The sequence below is a fragment of the Pristiophorus japonicus genome, chromosome 13 (genome assembly GCF_044704955.1).
Source record: "Pristiophorus japonicus isolate sPriJap1 chromosome 13, sPriJap1.hap1, whole genome shotgun sequence".
NCBI classification, from domain to species: Eukaryota; Metazoa; Chordata; class Chondrichthyes; family Pristiophoridae; genus Pristiophorus; species Pristiophorus japonicus.
Window position 1 is genome coordinate 128,979,842 of NC_091989.1, and position 21,150 is coordinate 129,000,991.

At 43.1% G+C, this 21,150-nt stretch overlaps 1 protein-coding gene across 2 annotated transcripts in view; it reads left to right on the forward strand.

Annotated features, from left to right (window-relative positions):
- Positions 1-1,665: 1,665 nt before the first annotated feature.
- Positions 1,666-21,150, forward strand: part of aktip (akt interacting protein) — a 59,920-nt gene continuing 40,435 nt past the window's right edge. For both annotated transcript variants that reach the window (XM_070896931.1, XM_070896933.1), the window contains exon 1: positions 1,666-1,749. The gene's annotated coding sequence lies outside the window, so the exon portion shown is untranslated. The remainder of the gene's footprint in view (positions 1,750-21,150) is intronic.

The window sequence follows — 21,150 nt, forward strand, 5'->3', positions numbered from 1 at the left end:
TCACTATTGACTAGACATTCCTCTACTTTTACTTCTCTTATCTGCTCTGGTTCATTCTCCATTATTAGATCTAATAGCAAATCCTCCCTTGTTGTGATTTTTACATATTGGGTTAGAAAGGAGTCCTGTACACACACCCTTTACCCTGCGCCCTCTTCTGCCTAATTAATATCGGGGCAGTTGAAATCCCCCATGATTATTATTCTATGTTTTTTTACTCATTTCCCTAATTTGACTGCATATTTCTTCCTCCACCTCCCCTCCACTATTAGGTGGTCTGTAGACTACACCTATTTGTGTGATTGATCCTTTATTACCTTTTATCTCTATCATATAGATTTTATTTTTGTCTTGTGATACCTGCGTCACTTTTTTTTACTGCCATTATGTTATCCCTAATAAGTACAGCGACTCCATCTCCCCTTTTCCCCTCTCTATCTTTTCTAAATATGTTATACCCTGCAATGTTTAATTCCCAGTCTTGATTTTTCTGTAGCCATGTTTCAGTAATACTATGTCTGGGTCCTTGCAACGCACGATTGCCTCCAGCTCCCCTGTTTTATTACAGACACTGTGAGCATTACTGTATAGACAGTTTAACTCATTGTAATAGGATTTCCTCTCAGTTTATGTTTAACCATCTTTTTAAACTTCTGTTCTATAACTCTGTTTATTCCCTTGCCATCAATGTCCTCCCTTACTTTATTCTTTCCTATGCTCTTTTTTCCCGTTTTGTTTATATTTAGGCTGGTTATGTTTCTTGTAGATCCCTCGCCCCAGATTACAAGTTTAAAGCCTTTGCCACCTCCCTATTTACCCTTTCCGCCAGGATACGAGTCCCATCCTGATTTTGCTTTATTTCTCTTTTCTTCTCAATAAGTGTTTTACAATTACACCCAGCATGTTCTAGTTAATCTCCCGGAAGATTTTGAGTTTATTTAACTTAGGGTACAAATTCGTTGTCTATTTTTCCTTGCTTGATTTTGACAGCTTTTCATTTGTTTTGAATTCACAAGTTTTGTTGTTATATTTCTTGGACTGACTCTGTTGTCTTTCTCGAGTTTTGCCTTTGAGTTCGTCCCACGACTCGTTATCCTTGATTTCTCTATTGATGGCAATCTAAATAAATGTGCGCCTGCAATCCTAACTGGGGAGGGAAGCGCATCCAGTTTTACAAGTGAGCCTTCCGCCAAATGTTAAGGTTGATGTTTGTCAGCCCGGGAATCCAGTTTTGTTTGAATAGAAACTGTTTCCTAATATTTGGACTTTTAGACTTAGGTGCATTTCGGAGATCCAAGGTGCATTTGAGCTAATCGAGAATTGCACTACTGAGCTAAGCTTGCAATACGTGTGTTTTCCTCGTATTGAAAGATCTTTAAGGTTTGGTGGGACGTTTGATTTCCATTGGATTGGCTGCTCTCTGTGGGGCAGTGAGTGTCAGCGCCACTAGGTGGCGTCTTCATTGTTTATTAGAAAATAAATATGGCGTCCGTGACAACAGGTAGATCATGTGATCCGACAACACCCTCTCCTGAGGAGTCGGTGACGCTGTGATGCAACTTGATTGACAATGTACTTGACCAATGACACAGCAAAATCTTAAGCTGCTGTTGCAGAGAGAATGCCCGTACCGCAGGAAGGCCAATCAGTAGCCATGGGGCGGGCCTTCCTGTGTGGTTGTGTATAATCGGCTGTGGGGCGGTCGGTGCTGAGAATGCTGGCGAGTTGGCGGCGCGGGGCGGTGACTGGGTAAGAGAGTGGCCGCTTGCGAGGACGGTGCCGTCGTTAGACGGACAGTACACCTGTTCGAGATTTAAACGGCGGCTGTCGAAAAGTGTACCTTGTGGAAGCCACTCTGGCTTTTTATCCGTTGATGAAGCGGAGGTTGGCCCACCCTCCTCCCCTCATTCGCGTGACTGACAGCAAGCTGAGCCAATCGGCTTGTTCCTTATTGTGACGTTCGGGTTCTTTCGCCAATCAAGTTTGGCGAGGGCGGGGCTTTTGGTGGAGACGAGGACGCTGGCTGAGTGCGCCTGCGCCCTGTGTGAAGGGCTGGCGTGGGGAGCCGGGTGGAGCGCAGCGGCCGGCGGCAGGTGCAAGGCCCACTCCTCGGACCCTTCCCAGCCCAGGGCCTGAAACTGAAGGTTGTCCACCATTTCTACCCCTCACTTAATTCTAGGACCTTAGATCTGTGCAATTCCTCACCTCACCTGAAATCTCTGGGCCTTTAAAATCTGCGCCTGGCAGCAACATCTTGCATTTATATAGTACCTTTTTTAATATAGTAAAAATGGCTCGAGGCCCTTCATTGTGGTTACACTCTGACAAAATTTGACCCCCGAGCCACATAGAGATAGTGGGACAGGTGACCATCATTGTTATATTTTCACAAAAAAAACACAGCCTTAAGATGGCAGAACATACTGGAACTCTCCAGAGTCAGGTGACCTGTTCCCTTTATTATAAACCACACTGGCTGCAGAACCACAGGTGGAGCTATCCACTTCTCCTTCCTTAATGAAGAAGTAATTATAACACTAATAATCATCATACATAACTTGCCCTATTTACAAATCAAGCTTAACCACTTGTTTTCTGTTTCGAAGAGGATACCTTCGCTCTTGAACAGAACCTTCCAAACATGGTGTCAAATTTAAACTCATTCAAGGCTGATCCTGAGGAAAGGTTTCCTCCAAGGGATACCCTTGATTTCCATTTGAACTCTCTCTAACTTCAGACTGTCTGCCTGACTTGGACTCTGACTTAAATTCTGATTTCCTCTTGGATTTGTTTCCAGTACATTTGCTGTAGGATATGCTACTGGTGTATCTAAACTATCTGATGAGTCAGAAATAATTGAATCATTCCCACCTTCAACTACTTCCATGTCTAGGTTAAAATATGATTAATGTGAACAAAGCTAACCTGTCCATGATCAAACATCTTGACAACTATGTGCAAGGACCACATCTTCACTGCTCTTCCTGGTAACCACTTTCACCATTTATGGTGATGGTTCTTCACTCGCACCTTCTGATTTAATTTCACACTTATCTCTTTTACTCTACCTCTATCAGGATTCTCTTTCTGTCTTAATTGTGTCTCTTCTACGGACTGGTTTTAACTACAAGAATCTGGTTCGTGGCTGTCATTCGAGAAACAACTCTGCTGGTGTTCTACCAATAATTGTGTGAGGAGTATTATGATACGTAATTAGAAAATTAGCCAATTTGTGGTCCAATGATAACTGTCATTTCTTTGAAGTTGGATCCAACATCTGTTTGATGGCACATTTTACAATTTGTACAGTGCGCTCTGCTGCACCATTTGAAGCAGGGTGGTACGGTGGAACCTTGGTATGTTTCACAGCATTTTTGCTCGTGAACTGCAAATTTCTCAACAAAATTGTGGTCTGTTTTCAGAAACAATTTCTTCTGGGAGGCCAAATGAAGAAAATAATCTTTGTAAAATGTCTAATGTTTTACTTGTTACACATTGGAAACACCTCAACCCACTTCGAATTACTATCAATCACAATGAACAATTCTTGTCCTTCTAGCTCAGCAAAATTGATGTATAGCCTTTGCCACACCCTGGGAGGCCATTTCCATGACTGTAATGGTACTGATGGTGGTTTCTTGCTTACCGATTGACATGTCGTACACTGACTGATGATGTATTCTATATCTTTATCAAGATCTGGCCACCATAAGTAACTGTGTGCAAAACTCTTGGTCAAGCACATTTCCAGGTGTTGGTCATGGAGGTCTCCTAATAATTTTGACCTGAATTTATTTGGTATAACCACTCTTGCACCCCACATGATGCAATCTTTATCGATTGATAATTCATTCTTACGAATGAAGAATGGATGAATATTTTTATCTGTTACCTGGTTTGGCCATCCATTTGCAATATAATCATACACCTTTGACATAACTGGGTCACCTTTGGTTGCTCTACTAATCTCTTCATCTGTAACTGGCAGTTCATCAATGTATGAAAAATAGAACACTTCTTCCCCATCGGGTGTAACTTGTGATGGGGAAGGCAATCTAGACATAGCATCAGCATTACTGTGATCAGCTGATCGTCTGTATTCAATATCATATGTATATGCTGACAAAATCAAAGCCCATCTCTGCCTTCGGGCTGCAGCTAATGTTGGAACTGGGGACTTTGGATGGAGGATTGCTATCAGGGGCTTATGGTCCGTAACAATGGTAAACTTAGGACCATACAAGTATTTGTGGAACTTCTTGACCCCAAAAATTAATGCCAAAGCTTCCCTTTTGATTTGCGCATAATTATGCTCACTGGCACTGAGAGTGCGTGAAGCAAAAGCAATTGGTCTCTCCTCCCCACTACGTAATACATGTGAGATCACTGTCCCAACTCCATACGGAGAGGCATCACATGCTCGCTTGATCTCCTTAGATACGTCATAGTGAACTAATATGGTGCTCTCTACCAATTTGCTTTTACACTCCTTGAATGCTGTATTGCATTCTTTTGACCATTTCCAATGGACCTGTATTTTCAATAGTTCATTCAGTGGCTGTAATACTGTAGCCAAATTTGGTAGGAACTTCCCATAATAGTTCAAAAGACCCAAAAATGATCGAAGTTCAGTGACATTCTTGGGAATGTGTACATTTCTGATTGCATCCAGCTTTCTCTCTGTTGGATGTAAACCATCTTTGTCTACTCCATACCCTAAGTACTCCACTGAGTTTTGAAATAACTCTCACTTGCGAGCAGACACTTGTACTCTGTGCTTCTCTAGCCATTTGAGGACTTCATTCAATATGTTATGAATTTGCCTATTTGGTACTGAAATTAGTATGTCCTCTTAATAACATACTACCCCTTCAATATCTTGCAAAATCTGGTTCATCACCCCTTGGATTATGGCAGGGGTGATAGCCTATTAAATTAATATTGGCCGAGATGAGTATTTATAGTCAAAGATGACTTGACTCCTCATCTAGTTCAAGCTGTAATAAGCATTCGTAAGATCCAACTTTGAGAAGATCTGACCGCCTGTCAGTGTTGTGAACAAATCTTCTACATTTGTCAATGTATTGGGGACATTACCCTCTAGAATCTGGTTTACGGTTACTTTATAATCAACACACAATCTTACAGTACCATCAGACTTGGGTACAACAACAATAGGTGTGGCCCAATTACATAGATCTATCTTCGAAATAACGTTCTCGGTCTCTAGTCTTTTGAGCCCTTGCTCAACTTTCTCCTTGAGTGCATATTAGTACGAAACGTGGCTTGCATCTAGTGTCCTTCTGTACCCTGACACTCGCCTTGAAGCTTTGGATCGGACTGCCTGTCTCGCAGAACACCTTTGAATAATTCTTGATGACATCATCCTTTGATGCAAATCTCGTTTCAACACACAAAATCTCACTCCAATCCAACTTCAGTGATTCCAACCAATTTCTTCCTCGTTAGGCAGGCTTGTCTCCTGCCATAATTAAGAGGCAAGCTCTGAACTTGGTCCTTGTATTTCACCGGTACGGTGATATGACCTACCACAGGAATGTTCTCTCCCGAGTAGCCCCACAGCTCTATCTTTGATTTCTCCAATGGGAAATCACGCAATTTGTCGAGGTATAGCGACTCCGGTACTACACTCAAGGATGCACCAGTATTGATTTCCATGAGCATCTTGGTTCCTGCAACACCTATGTGGATTATGATACTTTTCGAATCACTGTTAGTTAACCTTGTGCTGCTGATGATGTTTAGCTCTAACATCTCGTCCTGTTCTTTTACTTCCATGCTATGTAGTCTCTGGGGATTTCTACTCATAGCTTCGAAAGCCAGTTTACCCTTCAGTCAGCATGCCTTCACAAGATGCCCAGTTTTCCTGCAGATGAAACACTCTGCCTTCACATATGGACAACTTTGAGCAATGTGTTGTCCCAGGCACCAATAGCAGGACTTCAATGCTCTGTTACCATTGCCAGTTTCTGAGACTTGGGGCCCAACTGCCTTTTACTTTTAACTGCAGGCGATTCACCTCTGTTGTCTGACGACTGAAAATAGTATGAAATTGTTGGGAATATTGGTTGGCCATGTTCATTGACATAGCTGTCTGACAAGCTAAATCAAAAGTCAAGTTAGGAGTTGTCAATAACTTTCTTCTGATCACATCATTTTTCATCCCACAAACAAAGCGGTAACGCAATACTCGGTCCTGAAAGTTTCTGAAATTACAGTGAATGGATAGCTTTTTTTAATGCTACAGTGTACTCTGATACTTTCTTCGATTAATTAATTTCGTATTCCGAAACGATAACTTTCAGCAATTTCCAGGGGCTCGGCTGTAGTGCTGTTCTGCTTATGAGTTGTGTCCATTGGCTTGACCGGCACAAGCAAATTTTTCAAGGTTTCATATGCCTTGGGCCCTGCTTCAGTTAAGAAAATAGCCCTTTGTCGTTCCAACACCACCCGGTTATGGTTTTCATCGGGGATTTCGATTATATTATTTGTGGTGAAAAACATTTCTAGCCGCTCCACATACGCTCTGAAATTTTCATGGTCGCATTGAAACTCCCCCAAACGCCCTATTATTCCCAGAATTGTTCAAAGAATTGAGGTTTTAAGGAGGGCCTTTTAAAGTGAAGGGTAAGTCGAGTGCGGAGTGATTTAGGGAGTGAGTTGCTGAGTTTAGGGCCTAGACAGCTGAAAACACAGTCGCCAATGGTGGGACATCGACAAGAAAGGAAGGGACTTTCATTCATGTAGAGCCTTGCATGATCTCGGGATGTCCCAAACCACTGTACAGCCAATGAAGTTTTGAAGTGTAGTTGTTGTAATGTAAGGCAAGTGGCATCCAGTTTGCACACAGCAAGGTACCACAAACAGCAATGAGATACTGACCAGAAATTCTGGTACAGTGATGTTAGTTGAGGGATAGATATTGGCCAGGACACTGGGAAAACTCCTCAGCTGGTTTTTGAACAGTGCCAAGGCATCTTTTCGTCAACACGCGAGGGAAGATGGTTTAACGTCTAATCTGAAAGACGGCAAATCCGACAGTGCAGTGCACCCCAGCATTGCACTGAAATGTCAGCCTGGATTATGTACTCAAGTCTCTGGAGTGAGCCAAGGCTGACACCTGTAGGGGATAAGTGATGACCTTTGACACTTTCACCCTTTATTCTAGAGCATCATCCTTTGTGTACAAGTTTCTGATTTTGAATTGCTAAATTTTCACATTCTGAATTTATTATGGCTGGGGGAGAAGAGGTGGGGAAAAGAAGAAATTTTATGCATGTTATCAGAACAATAAACAATCTTTTAGCTGCTACACTGCAACTAAATTTCAACAAACTGATCAGAAAGTAGGGTAACTATGCAGTCTTGCTTTCTTCTGACATTTTCCCCATTTGTGATAAAAGAGGTTACAGTGGTTATACTTCATACTGAAAAGTTTCAGACAATTTCTAACTAACCTTGATCCAGAAGTAAAGATCTGTGAGAAATTAAAGGTGCTTTTACATGTTCTACTTTTGTAGTTTGTCCTGAATAATGTCTGACAGCTCCCCAAGTTTGCATTGTTGAAAGCAGCTTTCCCATATCCTGTCAGCAGAATCTACAGGAGCAACAAATGTCAAAGTGCCCTTAATTTAAAGTTTTTTGACTGAGTTCAAGATTGTGTGGTGGTTTCAGAATAATATGCTCGTGTTCTTTTATTCATGCTGTAAAAAACTAAGAATGACAAAGACTTGGCCAGAAATAGCAGCGAACCCGGGGACTGGGAGAAATTTAGAACTCAGCAGAGGAGGACAAAGGGTTTGATTAGGGCAGGAAAAATGGAGTACGAGAAGAAGCTTGCAAGGAACATTAAGGCGGATTGCAAAAGTTTCTATAGGTATGTAAAGAGAAAAAGGTTAGTAAAGACAAACGTAGGTCCCCTGCAGTCAGAATCAGGGGAAGTCATAACTGGGAACAAAGAAATGGCAGACCAATTGAACAAGTACTTTGGTTCGGTATTCATTAAGGAGGACACAAACAACCTTCCAGATATAAAAGGGGTCAGAGGGTCTAGTAAGGAGGAGGAACTGAGGGAAATCTTTATTAGTCGGGAAATTGTGTTGGGGAAATTGATGGGATTGAAGGCCGATAAATCCCCAGGGCCTGATGGACTGCATCCCAGAGTACTTAAGGAGGTGGCCTTGGAAATAGCGGATGCATTGACAGTCATTTTCCAACATTCCATTGACTCTGGATCAGTTCCTATCGAGTGGAGGGTAGCCAATGTAACCCCACTTTTTAAAAAGAGGGCGAGAGAAAACAGGGAATTATAGACCGGTCAGCCTGACCTCAGTAGTGGGTAAAATGATGGAATCAATTATTAAGGATGTCATAGCAGCGCATTTGGAAAATGGTGACATGATGGGTCCAAGTCAGCATGGATTTGTGAAAGGGAAATCATGCTTGACAAATCTTCTGGAATTTTTTGAGGATGTTTCCAGTAAAGTGGACAAAGGAGAACCAGTTGATGTGGTATATTTGGATTTTCAGAAGGCTTTCGACAAGGTCCCACACAAGAGATTAATGTGCAAAGTTAAAGCACATGGGATTGGGGGTAGTGTGCTGACGTGGATTGAGAACTGGTTGTCAGACAGGAAGCAAAGAGTAGGAGTAAATGGGTACTTTTCAGAATGGCAGGCAGTGACTAGTGGGGTACCGCAAGGTTCTGTGCTGGGGTCCCAGCTGTTTACATTGTACATTAATGATTTAGATGAGGGGATTAAATGTAGTATCTCCAAATTTGCGGATGACACTAAGTTGGGTGGCAGTGTGAGCTGCGAGGAGGATGCTATGAGGCTGCAGAGTGACTTGGATAGGTTAGGTGAGTGGGCAAATGAATGGCAGATGAAGTATAATGTGGATAAATGTGAGATTATCCACTTTGGTGGTAAAAACAGAGAGACAGACTATTCTCTGAATGGTGACAGATTAGGAAAAGGGAAGGTGCAACGAGACCTGGGTGTCATGGTACATCAGTCATTGAAGGTTGGCATGCAGGTACAGCAGGCGGTTAAGAAAGCAAATGGCATGTTGGCCTTCATAGCGAGGGGATTTGAGTACAGGGGCAGGGAGGTGTTGCTACAGTTGTACAGGGCCTTGGTGAGGCCACACCTGGAGTATTGTGTACAGTTTTGGTCTCCTAACTTGAGGAAGGACATTCTTGCTATTGAGGGAGTGCAGCGAAGATTCACCAGACTGATTCCCGGGATGGTGGGACTGACCTATCAAGAAAGACTGGATCAACTGGGCTTGTATTCACTGGAGTTCAGAAGAATGAGAGGGGACCTCAGAAACGTTTAAAATTCTGACGGGTTTAGACAGGTTAGATGCAGGAAGAATGTTCCCAATGTTTGGGAAGTCCAGAACCAGTGGTCACAGTCTAAGGATAAGGGGTAAGCCATTTAGGACCGAGATGAGGAGAAACTTCTTCACCCAGAGAGTGGTGAACCTGTGGAATTCTCTACCACAGAAAGTAGTTGAGGCCAATTCACTAAATATATTCAAAAGGGAGTTAGATGAAGTCCTTGCTACTCGGGGGATCAAGGGGTATGGTGAGAAAGCAGGAAGGGGGTACTGAAGTTTCATGTTCAGCCATGAACTCATTGAATGGCGGTGCAGGCTAGAAGGGCTGAATGGCCTGCTCCTGCACCTATTTTCTATGTTTCTATGTCTCAAATGGAGTGGAGCATGTGCCTAATGATTAGATTGGACTCGCGACAATTCTTTGTAACCCAGAACAACAAGGCAAGGAGAATTGTTGATGACGGTGCTGTGCGTTCAATTAATTAAATCTTCGCGGTGTCCTGCCAACAATTTCTTCCTCAGCCAGAAACAGCTTCTCTGATCATTCAGTTGGCTACTGTTGCCTACACAGCAACAATGATTATTTCAAAAGTAATCTGGTGGTTAAGTATTTTGGGATGTTCTGATGGAAATGCAAGTTCTTTTAATTGATATGAAGGTGGCAATATTATCACAATTAAACCTTTTACAAATGGTGGGAAATGTAATTTCCAATACAAAACTTCAAAATCTTCAGAAGGTCATAACTTCCAAATTGGCAACATTGGGTGTGTAAGTGTAATATCTACAGTAACTAGCTTGTTGTGAATTTACTGCTTTGCCTTGTGTTCACAGCTAAAGGAATAATCTGTTTTTGAGAAATAAATTGCTCTTTAGTTGAAATATTTCAATATCCATTAAAACCATAATTTCCTTTGATGTATATCTATTGCCTTAAATAGCTGTGGCTCAGTTGGTCACATTTTCGCCTGAGTCAGAAGGTTGTGGGTTCAAGTCTCACTCCAGAGACTTGAGCATAAAAATCTAGGCAGTCCAGTGAGGGAGTACTGCACCCTCCGAGGTGCAGTCTTTCGAATGAGACATTAAACTAAGGCCCCGTCTTCTTTCGGCTGGATGTAAACGATCCCATGGCACTATTTTCGGAGATGAGCAGGGCAGTTATCCTGACCTGGCCAATATTTATCCCTCAATCAACATCACAAAAACAAATTATCTGGTCATTATCACATGGGAGCTTGATGTGTGCAAATTGGCTGCTGGGTTTTCTACGACGGTGACTACACTTCAAAAGTACTTCATTGGCTGTAAAGCGCTTTGGGACGTCCTGATGTGTGAAAGGCACTATATAAATGAGTCTGTCTTTGCACATTTAGTAAACATGAATAATTTTTATTTAAAAAAAAAAACATTTGCTTACAAACGTTGAAATATGAAGATAAAAATTAACTTGCACATACTGTGGGCCCAAAATTCTACATTGCCGATTTTTGGCGCTATCGAAGAATAACGGCCATTTTTTTTTAGTGAGTGAAAGCGCCAAAAAAAGAACGAAGTTTCGCCATAATTACTTTCCATTTTGGCGCAGCGCAGAAAGACCTCTGGCTTTGAGGGTGGAACTTAACTTCTGTGCCGAAAAAATTAGGCCCCGTTCTGCGCTTGCCCAAGCACTTAGGTTTCCAGGGTAACGTGTAATTGTAGAACTTTACTGTCGCTAACCCGCTGAGATTTCCAGCATTTTCTGTTTTTATTCCAGCATCCAATATTTTGCTTTTGTATCCATGCTGTACCTGCCCTGGGAGTGTTATGATGCTGAAACTCCCCGCCCCAGCCGACTGCTCCCAAATGGCCCTCTGTTGCCGCCCTCTCCCCAGCTTGGCTACCCCCTACCCGGGCTTCTTTTGAAGCCGAACTCCTGTGTCCGGCCAAGGGAGTGATCCTGCTGGCCAGCACTGCGATCCCTTGTGCCTCGAGCCCGGTGAGCAGCAGTTCGGTGGTGGAACTTCAACTCGCAATTTACTGCAATAAATAAAGTTTCTCTCTTCCCTATGCACAAACAAATATTTTTAATAAGTTTGGATATAATACAAGTCTTGTTCCCTCCCTCCAAAACCTATAACTCAGACACCATCTTGTTTATCGGAGCTAACGCCGATTTCTGTCTGACTCCGACTTGGTAAGGTAAAGTAGTACACAGTGCCGTCCTTTAAATAAATAAGTAGATAAATAAATAAGTAGATAAATATTAAAAAATAGTTATTGATGAAACTCGCAAAAATGGCGTTATGGGTGGGTTTGACCCCGAGTGACGTCATAAAAACGTTAACTAAAAACGTTATCCCCCTGCAAAACAGATACATTGCTTTGAGTACTGTTGAGGGGGATGACTCATCAGGAGAGAGCAGCAGCAGCCAAGTTCATGGCACCGTGGCTGGCTCTGTTGCACAGGAGGGCAGGAAAAAGAGTGGGAGAGCGATGGTGTTGGGGGATTCAATTGTAAGGGGAATAGATAGGCATTTCTGCGGCCGCAACCGAGACTCCAGGATGGTATGTTGCCTCCCTGGTGCAAGGGTCAAGGATGTCTCGGAGCGGGTGCAGGACATTCTAAAAAGGGAGGGAGAACAGCCAGTTGTCGTGCACATTGGTACCAACGACATAGGTTTAAAAAAAGGGATGAGGTCCTATGAGACGAATTTAAGGAGAAGGGAGCTAAATTTAAAAAGTAGGACCTCAAAAGTAGTAATCTCGGGATTGCTACCAGTGCCACGTGCTAGTCAGAGTAGGAATCGCAGGATAGCTCCGATGAATTCGTGGCTTGAGCAGTGGTGCAGCAGGGAGGGATTCAAATTCCTGGGGCATTGGAACGGGTTCTGGGGGAGGTGGGACCAGTACAAACCAGACGGTCTGCACCTGGGCAGGACCGGAACCAATGTCCTAGGGGGAGTGTTTGCTAGTGCTGTTGGGGAGGAGTTAAACTAATATGGCAGGGGGATGGGAACCAATGCAGGGAGACAGAGGGAAACAAAAAGGAGACAAAAGCAAAAGACAGAAAGGAGATGAGTAACAGTGGTGGGCAGAGAAACCCAAGGCAAAGAACAAAAAGGGCCACTGAATATAAAGGGGCTGCAGGAGGGGTCAAAACTAGAAATCATGGTTTAAAAACTAGGATTAAAACACTCTACCTAAACGCACGCAGCATTCGAAATAAAGTAAATGAGTTGACGGCACAAATCATTACAAATGGGTATGATTTGGTGGCCATTACAGAAACGTGGTTGCAGGGTGGCCAAGACTGGGAATTAAACATACAGGGGTATCTGACGATTCGGAAAGATAGACAAGAAGGGAAAGGAGGTGGGGTAGCTCTGTTAATAAAGGATGATATCAGGGCAGTTGTGAGACGATATTGGCTCTAATGAACAAAATGTTGAATCATTGTGGGTGGAGATTCGAGATAGTAAGGGGAAAAAGTCACTGGTGGGCGTAGTTTATAGGCCCCCAAATAATAATTTCACGGTGGGGCGGGCAATAATCAAGGGAATAGTAGAGGCATGTGAAAAAGGAACGGCAATAGTCATGGGGGATTTTAACCTACATATCGATTGGTCAACTCAAATTGCACGGGGTAGCCTGGAGGAGGAATTCATAGAATGCATACGGGATTGTTTCTTCGAAACAGTATGTTACAGAACCTACAAGGGAGCAAGCTATCTTAGATCTGGTCCTGTAATGAGACAGGAAAAATAAACGATCTCCTAGTAAAAGATCCTCTCGGAATGAGTGATCACAGTATGGTTGAATTTATAATACAGATTGAGGGTGAGGAAGTTGTCAGAAATGAGCACACTATGCTTAAACAAAGGGGACTACAGTGGGATGAGGGCAGAGTTGGCTAAAGTAGACTGGAAACACAGACTAAACGGTGGCACAATTGAGGAACAGTGGAGGACTTTTAAGGAGCTCTTTCATAGTGTGCAACAAAAATATATTCCAGTGAAAAAGAAGGGTGGTCAGAGAAAGGATAACCAGCCGTAGATAACCAAGGAAATAAAGGAGAGTATCAAATCAAAGACCAATGCGTATAAGGTGGCCAAGGTTAGTGGGAAACTAGAGGATTGGGAAAATTTTAAACAACAGCAAAGAATTAATAAGAAAGCAATGAAGAAAGGAAAGATAGATTACGAAGGTAAACTTGCGCAAAACATAAAAACAGATAGCAAAAGCTTTTACAGATATATAAAACGGAAAAGAGTGACTAAAGTAAATGTTGGTCCCTTCGAAGATGAGAAGGGGGATTTAATAATGGGAAATGTGGAAATGGCTGAGACCTTAAACAATTATTTTGCTTCGGTCTTCACAGTGGAAGACACAAAAACCATGCCAAAAATTGCTGGTCACAGGAATGTGGGAAGGGAGGACCTTGAGACAATCACTATCACTAGGGGGGTAGTGCTGGACAGGCTAATGGGACTCAAGGTAGACAAGTCCCCTGGTCCTGATGAAATGCATCCCAGGGTATTAAAAGAGATGGCGGAAGTTATAGCAGATGCATTCGTTATAATCTACCAAAATTCTCTGGACTCTGGGGAGGTACCAGCGGATTGGAAAGCAGCTAATGTAACGCCTCTGTTTTTTTTAAAAAAAAGGGGGCAGACAAAAGGCAGGTAACTATAGGCCGGTTAGTTTAACATCTGTAGTGGGGGAAATGCTTGAAACTATCATTAAGGAAGAAATAGCGGGACATCTGGATAGGAATAGTGCAATCAAGCAGACGCAGCATGGATTCATGAAAGGGAAATCATGTTTAACTAATTTACTGGAATTCTTTGAGGATATAACGAGCATGGTGGATAGAGGTGTACCGATGGATGTGGTGTATTTAGATTTCCAAAAGGCATTCGATAAGGTGCCACACAAAAGGTTACTGCAGAAGATAAAGGTACGCGGAGTCAGAGGAAATGTATTAGCATGGATAGAGAATTGGCTGGCGAACAGAAAGCAGCGAGTCGGGATAAATGGGTCCTTTTCGGGGTGGAAATCGGTGGTTAGTGGTGTGCCACAGGGATCGGTGTTGGGACCACAACTGTTTACAATATACATAGATGACCTGGAAGAGGGGACAGAGTGTAGTGTAACAAAATTTGCAGATGACACAAAGATTAGTGGGAAAGCGGGTTGTGTAGAGGACACCGAGAGGCTGCAGAGATTTAGATAGGTTAAGCGAATGGGCTAAGGTTTGGCAGATGGAATACAATGTCGGAAAGTGTGAGGTCATCCACCTTGGGGGGGGGTGGAAACAGTAAAAGGGAATATTATTTGAATGGGGAGAAATTACAACATGCTGAGGTGCAGAGGGACCTGGGGGTCCTTGTGCATGAATCCCAAAAAGTTAGTTTGCAGGTAATCAGGAAGGCGAATGGAATGTTGGCCTTCATTGCGAGAGGGATGGAGTACAAAAGCAGGGAGGTCCTGCTGCAACTGTATAGGGTATTGGTAAGGCCGCACCTGGAGTACTGCGTGCAGTTTTGGTCACCTTACTTAAGGAAAGATATACTGGCTTTGGAGGGGGTACAGAGACGATTCACTAGGCTGATTCCGGAGATGAGGGGGTTACCTTATGATGATGATAGATTGAGTAGACTGGGTCTTTACTTGTTGGTGTTCAGAAGGATGAGGGGTGATCTTATAGAAACATTTAAAATAATGAAAGGGATAGACAAGATAGAGGCGGAGAGATTGTTTCCACTGGTCGGGGAGACTAGAACTAGGAAGCACAGCCTCAAAATACGGGGGAGCCAATTTAAAACCGAGTTGAGAAGGAATTTCTTCTCCCAGAGGGTTGTGAATCTGTGGAATTCTCTGCCCAAGGAAGCAGTTGAGGCTAGCTCATTGAATGTATTCAAGTCACAGATAGATAGATTTTTAACCAATAAGGGAATTAAGGGTTACGGGAGCGGGCGGGTAAGTGGAGCTGAGTCCATGGCCTGATCAGCCATGATCTTATTGAATGGCGGAGCAGGCTCTAGGGGCTAGATGGCCTACTCCTGTTCCTAATTCTTATGTTCTTATGTTCTTAAAATTAAGTTAGCTCCCAAAAAATGGAGCTAAATGGTGGCGAATTTTGAGCCCACTAACAATTTAATTAGGGTGCCTTGAAGCATTGGTGCCTTTGCAATGTCTATCTCTTCCCAATGACTAACCGAATAAACCATTGAGAAAATGGAACTGATTAAATTGCTACTCTAGCAGTAATTATTTTTATAGTCAAACTTCACTTTAACAGACTAATTATTTTGTGATACTCCCATAGAACATTGGGAACTGGAGCTTCTGATTAGACATGTTTCTGAACAAAATGCTACATGGCTTTTCAGTGCAGTATAATATAAGTTAAATGGATGTTTATCTGCTCAGTTGCCTGCAAATACACTATTCATCAATGTACTCTACCTTGAGTAACTTTGGTGGGACTTGGAGCAAATTGGTCTGTTGGGTAAGGAGTGGTATGTGGAGATCTAAAAGGAGGACACATTTTAAGCCTCCCCCACCTCACCATCCTGAGGAAAAGTATTTGTTATCTCTGCCATGCGATAGCTCATTGCAAAGCTGTGGACAGAATACAACAGGAAGTGTCTGATTGTTTCTGAACTATGTCTTTCTCCATCTTTGAACTGCAAAAATGGATTTGAATTTGATGTTGGATTTTCAGGCTGGGGTTAATAATTGTGTGCTATGCATGTGCACCTTTTACATTTGTCGGAAGGTGCTCTGATGCAAAATACCCAGTTGCTCGATTGCACAACTTGCTTCCAATTTCCACTCTTTTCTCTCCTTCACATGGTCCATTTCCAACTCTTTGCTTCCCTTCCTTGACTTCTCTGTCTCCATTTCTGGGGATAGTCTATCGACCAATATCCACTATAAGCATACTGACTCCCACAGATACCTTGACTACACTTCCTCCCATCCCTCTTCCTGTAAGGACTCTCTTCCTTTCTCCCAGTTTCTCCATTTTCGTCACATCTGTTCTGACGATGCCACCTTCACCAGTGCTTCCGATATATCTTCCTTTTTCCTGAACCGAGAAATCCCCTCCACCGTGGTTGACTGGGCCCTCCACCGTGTCTATTCCATTTTCCGCATTTCTGCTCTCACCCCTTCCCCTTCCTCCCATTCCCTTTGTCCTCACCTTCCACCCCACCAGCCACCACATTCAACAGACCATCCTCTGTCATCTCCAGTGTGATCCCAGCACCAAACACATCTTTTCCCCTTTCAGCATTCCGAAGGGATCGTTCTCAATGACACCCTGATCCACTCCATCACTCCAAACACCCACTCTCCTTCCCACGACACCACCTTGTGCAAGCACAGGAGATGCAACACCTGCCCTTTTCCCATCTCCCTTCCCATTGTCCAGGGCCTCAAACACACCTCCCAAGTGAAAGTGATTTACTTGTACTTTCAATTCAGTATATTGTATTCGCTGCTCACGATGTGGTCTCCTCTGTTGGGGAGACCAAACACCGATTGGGTGACCGTTTACGGAACACCTCCATTCAGTCTGCAAGGGTGACCCTGAGCTTCCGGTCACCTGTCATTTTAATTCTCTGGACTACTCCCACTCTGACCTCTGTCCTATGCTGTTCCAGTGAAATTCAACATAAGCTTGAGGAACAGCACCTCATCTTTCTATTAGGCACTTTACAGCCTTACAGTGAATAGAATATACAGTTCAATATACAGTTCAACAATTTCAAATCATAATCTGCCCCAATTTATCAGATGGCAGCTGTTGCTAATGATTGATATTCCATTTACTACACCTCCTAGACCCATATTTTGTTTCTACTTGTCCCATTATCATCTCCTTTCACCTTGCACCATTATCCTTTTATCATTTAATCTCTCCTGCCTTCCATCCTATCACAGACTTTCCCTTTTGTTCCTCCCCCTCCTCCTCCCCCTCCCCCCTCTCCTCCCCCTCCCCCCTCTCCTCCCCCCTGGCCCCTCTACTTGCTTAAAACCTCTTGCATCTCCAACCTTTTCCAGTTCTGGTCACATGGTTTTGGGTGGAGTGTATAAGTTGTGATACACAAGGTATCTCAATTATGTGGGACAGGCTCGATGGACTAGATGGTCTTTACCTGTCTGTCATTTTTCATATGTTTCGTATGTTCATATGAAAGATCATCGACCTGAAACTCTGTTTCCCGCTCCACAAATGCTGCCTGACCTGCTGAGTATTGCAAGCGTTATCTGTTTTTACAATTGCACTAATGTGGGACTGGATCCCTACATTTAGCTTGCTGCAGCAGTACGTCTTAATCCATTGGCTGATTCATAGGCTCACATCTTCCAATGGCTGCGTTGCTGTAATGTAAAAGTGAAAACTCTTAATACTTTCCAGCATTGCAAGAGTACAGCTCAGGCAGATTTGGACTGTCGCTGTAACTCTGAAATAGGGTTGCTGCTATTTATTACATGTATCTGGTTTCTACAGGCACAGTTGATACTGCTGCACCTGGATCAGGAATCACCAGTTCACAGAACTAATCTGTGCATTTCAATGACCAATTGCATTCCTAATGTGGTAGTTTTTCAGGCCTTTTCACAAATCCTCATGTCAAGTCTCTGTCCATATACAAAGTACATGGTTAGTTGATAGCCAGTAGCTTTGTCGCCTTCTGGTCCTGCAACCTTCACTTTAGCCTTTCTATGGCTTATTCTGATTCTCTACACTCAAATCCTGTGCATTAGTTCTATTTATGTTGAGAAATGAAGCTTATTTTGTGTGGTTTTTAGTTGTGAAACTGCACTGAGCTTCTAATAGCTTCATTCAGCTATGGAAGCTAAATAAGCTATGCTTTCCCATAGTTTAAATTTAATGTCCAAGCCAGAGGAAAATAAATTGCTTTAGAAACCTCAGTCTCTTGCATCAGAAAGGATTCTTTCACAGTAGGTGTATTTGTGAGATGCTCGCTGAGCACTAGTGTTCTTAAAATACAGTTTATTTTTGGATATGCCAAGAGTACAGTATTGATTTCCCATAACTTCAAATTATTGTAATGTGTTTTGTAGCCTGCATCTTCCCTTCTCTAGTCTGTCTTTAAACGACTTGCATTTTGCTAAACCACTATTTTACTTGCCTGAAGGTATATTGGATTATGCAAGATTTGTGCTGATGTTCCACTGTGAACATTATCTAACCATATAAATAATTGAGATCTGTGAATGCTATAACACTGAAGCCTAAGATCAGATATCTGCTCTTGGCTTGCTCGCAGGTGATTGCTTTATTCTTTTTGTTCGTTTTTTAAAAATTTGGGCATGCCCAGAATAGGTTGCTGGCTCGCATTTGGCTATATGTTGCATAACTGGTTCTGTAATGTTGAGGTTTCCAGCAGTTTATTGCATCATGTACTGTAGGTACCAGTACTGTTGCTGGGAGGGCTGCATGTCTTGTTCCCAACAATGTTTGCACTCTAGCAATACAATGTATTAAGTTGACTATGCACTTGTTCACGGTTGGTTTATAAATGGTGCTTATTTCTATTCACTGACCAATTGCAGTGCACTATTTTGAACTAGTTAATCAATTCCAGGCATGATTGCCACTCCCCTGTTAAGCACCAATTTTGCACAATGAGCTGAAAGCATTCACATCCTATTTTTTCCACTTCACGCCTTTCAATTACTCTTCTGTGCAGAAGTAGTTTTGGTGTTCAACTACTCTTAAGCATGTTTCAGCATTTCTAAAACTTAGTTCTGCTATTCTCTAACTAAATACCAGTTTTATAATCTCCAGATTACATTTGTTTGTGCAAGTTTCCTTTATACCAGTAGTGTTTGGTGCCACATAATTGCTGCTGATAATGGGAAATGTATAGCTACTTCTTTCTCAGTCTAATTCCAACTATTAGACGCATGCTACAGTGGGAGGGTGGCAGTCTGTAAATTATGCGAATCAGCAGTTTAACAAAGAAGCTAACACTAGTCTAGTGTTTCTGGATTAACTGCTATTTAGCAATTGTGAAACATCTTAAAATAGTCTTGCATTATGAGATTGAAATAAGTTGATGCTGATGTTTGGAGGAAGTAATGATCGGTTGTAGGAGAAAACAATTAGTGGATTGCGATCTTGCTGGGCATCAAAGGTTGCAGGGAAGTCGGGGAGAATAAAGGAGTGTTGTTTTTATTCATTCCGGCATGTGGCCATCGCTGGCAAGGGCAGCATTTATTGCCTATCCCGAATTTCCCTTGAGAAGGTGGTGGTGAGCCGTCGCCTTGAACCGCTGCAGTTCTTGTAATGAAGGTACTCCCACGGTGCTGTGAGTGGAGGAGTTCCAGGATTATGACCCAGCGACGATGAAGGAACAGTGATGTATTTCCAAGGCAGGATGCTGTGTAACTTGGAGGGGAACTTTCAGGTGTTGGTGCTCCCATGCGCCTGCTGCCCTTGTCCTTCCAGGTGGTAGAGGTCGCGGTAGAGGTGTATAATGCATTGTGACGTTAGATTGCTATGTAACTTTGGTTCGGGCAAAAACTTGATTGGGGGAAATGCAGGAAAGATAGGCACGGATATATAGAAACATATAAATTTACAGCGCCGAAGGAAGCCATTTCAGCCCATCGTGTCTGCGCCGGCCGACAAAGAGCCACATGGCCCTCGGTCAGCAGCCCTGAAAGTTACATATAAACCAATGAACAAAGACGAACAGGTAAAGAGCATCCGGCCCAACCATTCTGCACCTCTCAACTGTGATAATCCATGTCTCAACATTTTGACACTCGACCTAAAAACTCTGGCCAATTGGGGGAAAAAAAATCTGGGAATATTCCTCTCCGACCTATCCAGGTGATCGAAACAAGTCCAGGAGACCACTCTGGCCGTATTAGATTCCCTGAAGTGCTTACCATCGTATCTGCGCCAGCCAACAAGAGGTTATCCAGTCTAATCCCACTTATCAGCTCTAGATCTGTAACCCTGCAGGTTACGGCACTTCAAGTGCCCATCCAGGCACCTTTTTTAAATGTGGTGAGGGTTTCTGCCCTTCCAGGCAGTTCCAGATCCCCACAATCCTCTGCATGAAGAAGCTTCCCCTCAAATCACCTCTAAACCTTCCACCAACCACCTTAAACCTATGCCCCCTTGTCATTGACCCTTCCACCAAGGGAAATAGGCATTTCTGTGGCTGCAACCGAGACTCCAGGATGGTATGTTGTCTCCCTGGTGCAAGGGTCAAGGATGTCTTGGAGCGGGTGCAGGACATTCTGAAAAAGAAGGGTGAACAGCCAGTTGTCATGGTGCAAACAGGTACCAACGATATAGGTAAAAAACGGGATGAGGTCCTACGAGACGACTTTAGGGAGCCAGGAGCTAAATTTTAAAAAGTAGGACCTCAAAAGTAGTAACCTCAGGATTGCTACCAGTGCCACGTGCTAATCAGAGTAGGAATCGCAGGATCGCTCAGATGAATACGTGGCTTGAGGAGTGGTGCAAAAGGGAGGGATTCAAATTCCTGGGACATTGGGGGAGGTGGGACCAGTACAAACCGGACGGTCTGCACCTGGGCAGGACCGGAACCAATGTCCTGGGGGGGGAGAAAGAGTGTTTGCTAATGCTGTTGGGGAGGAGTTAAACTAACATGGCAGGGGGATGGGAACCTATGCAGGGAGACAGAGGGAAGTAGAATGGAGGCAGAAGCAAAAGATAGAAAGGAGAATAATAAAAGAGGAGGGCAGAGAAACCCAAGGCAAAAAACAAAAAGGGCCACTTAACAGCAAAAT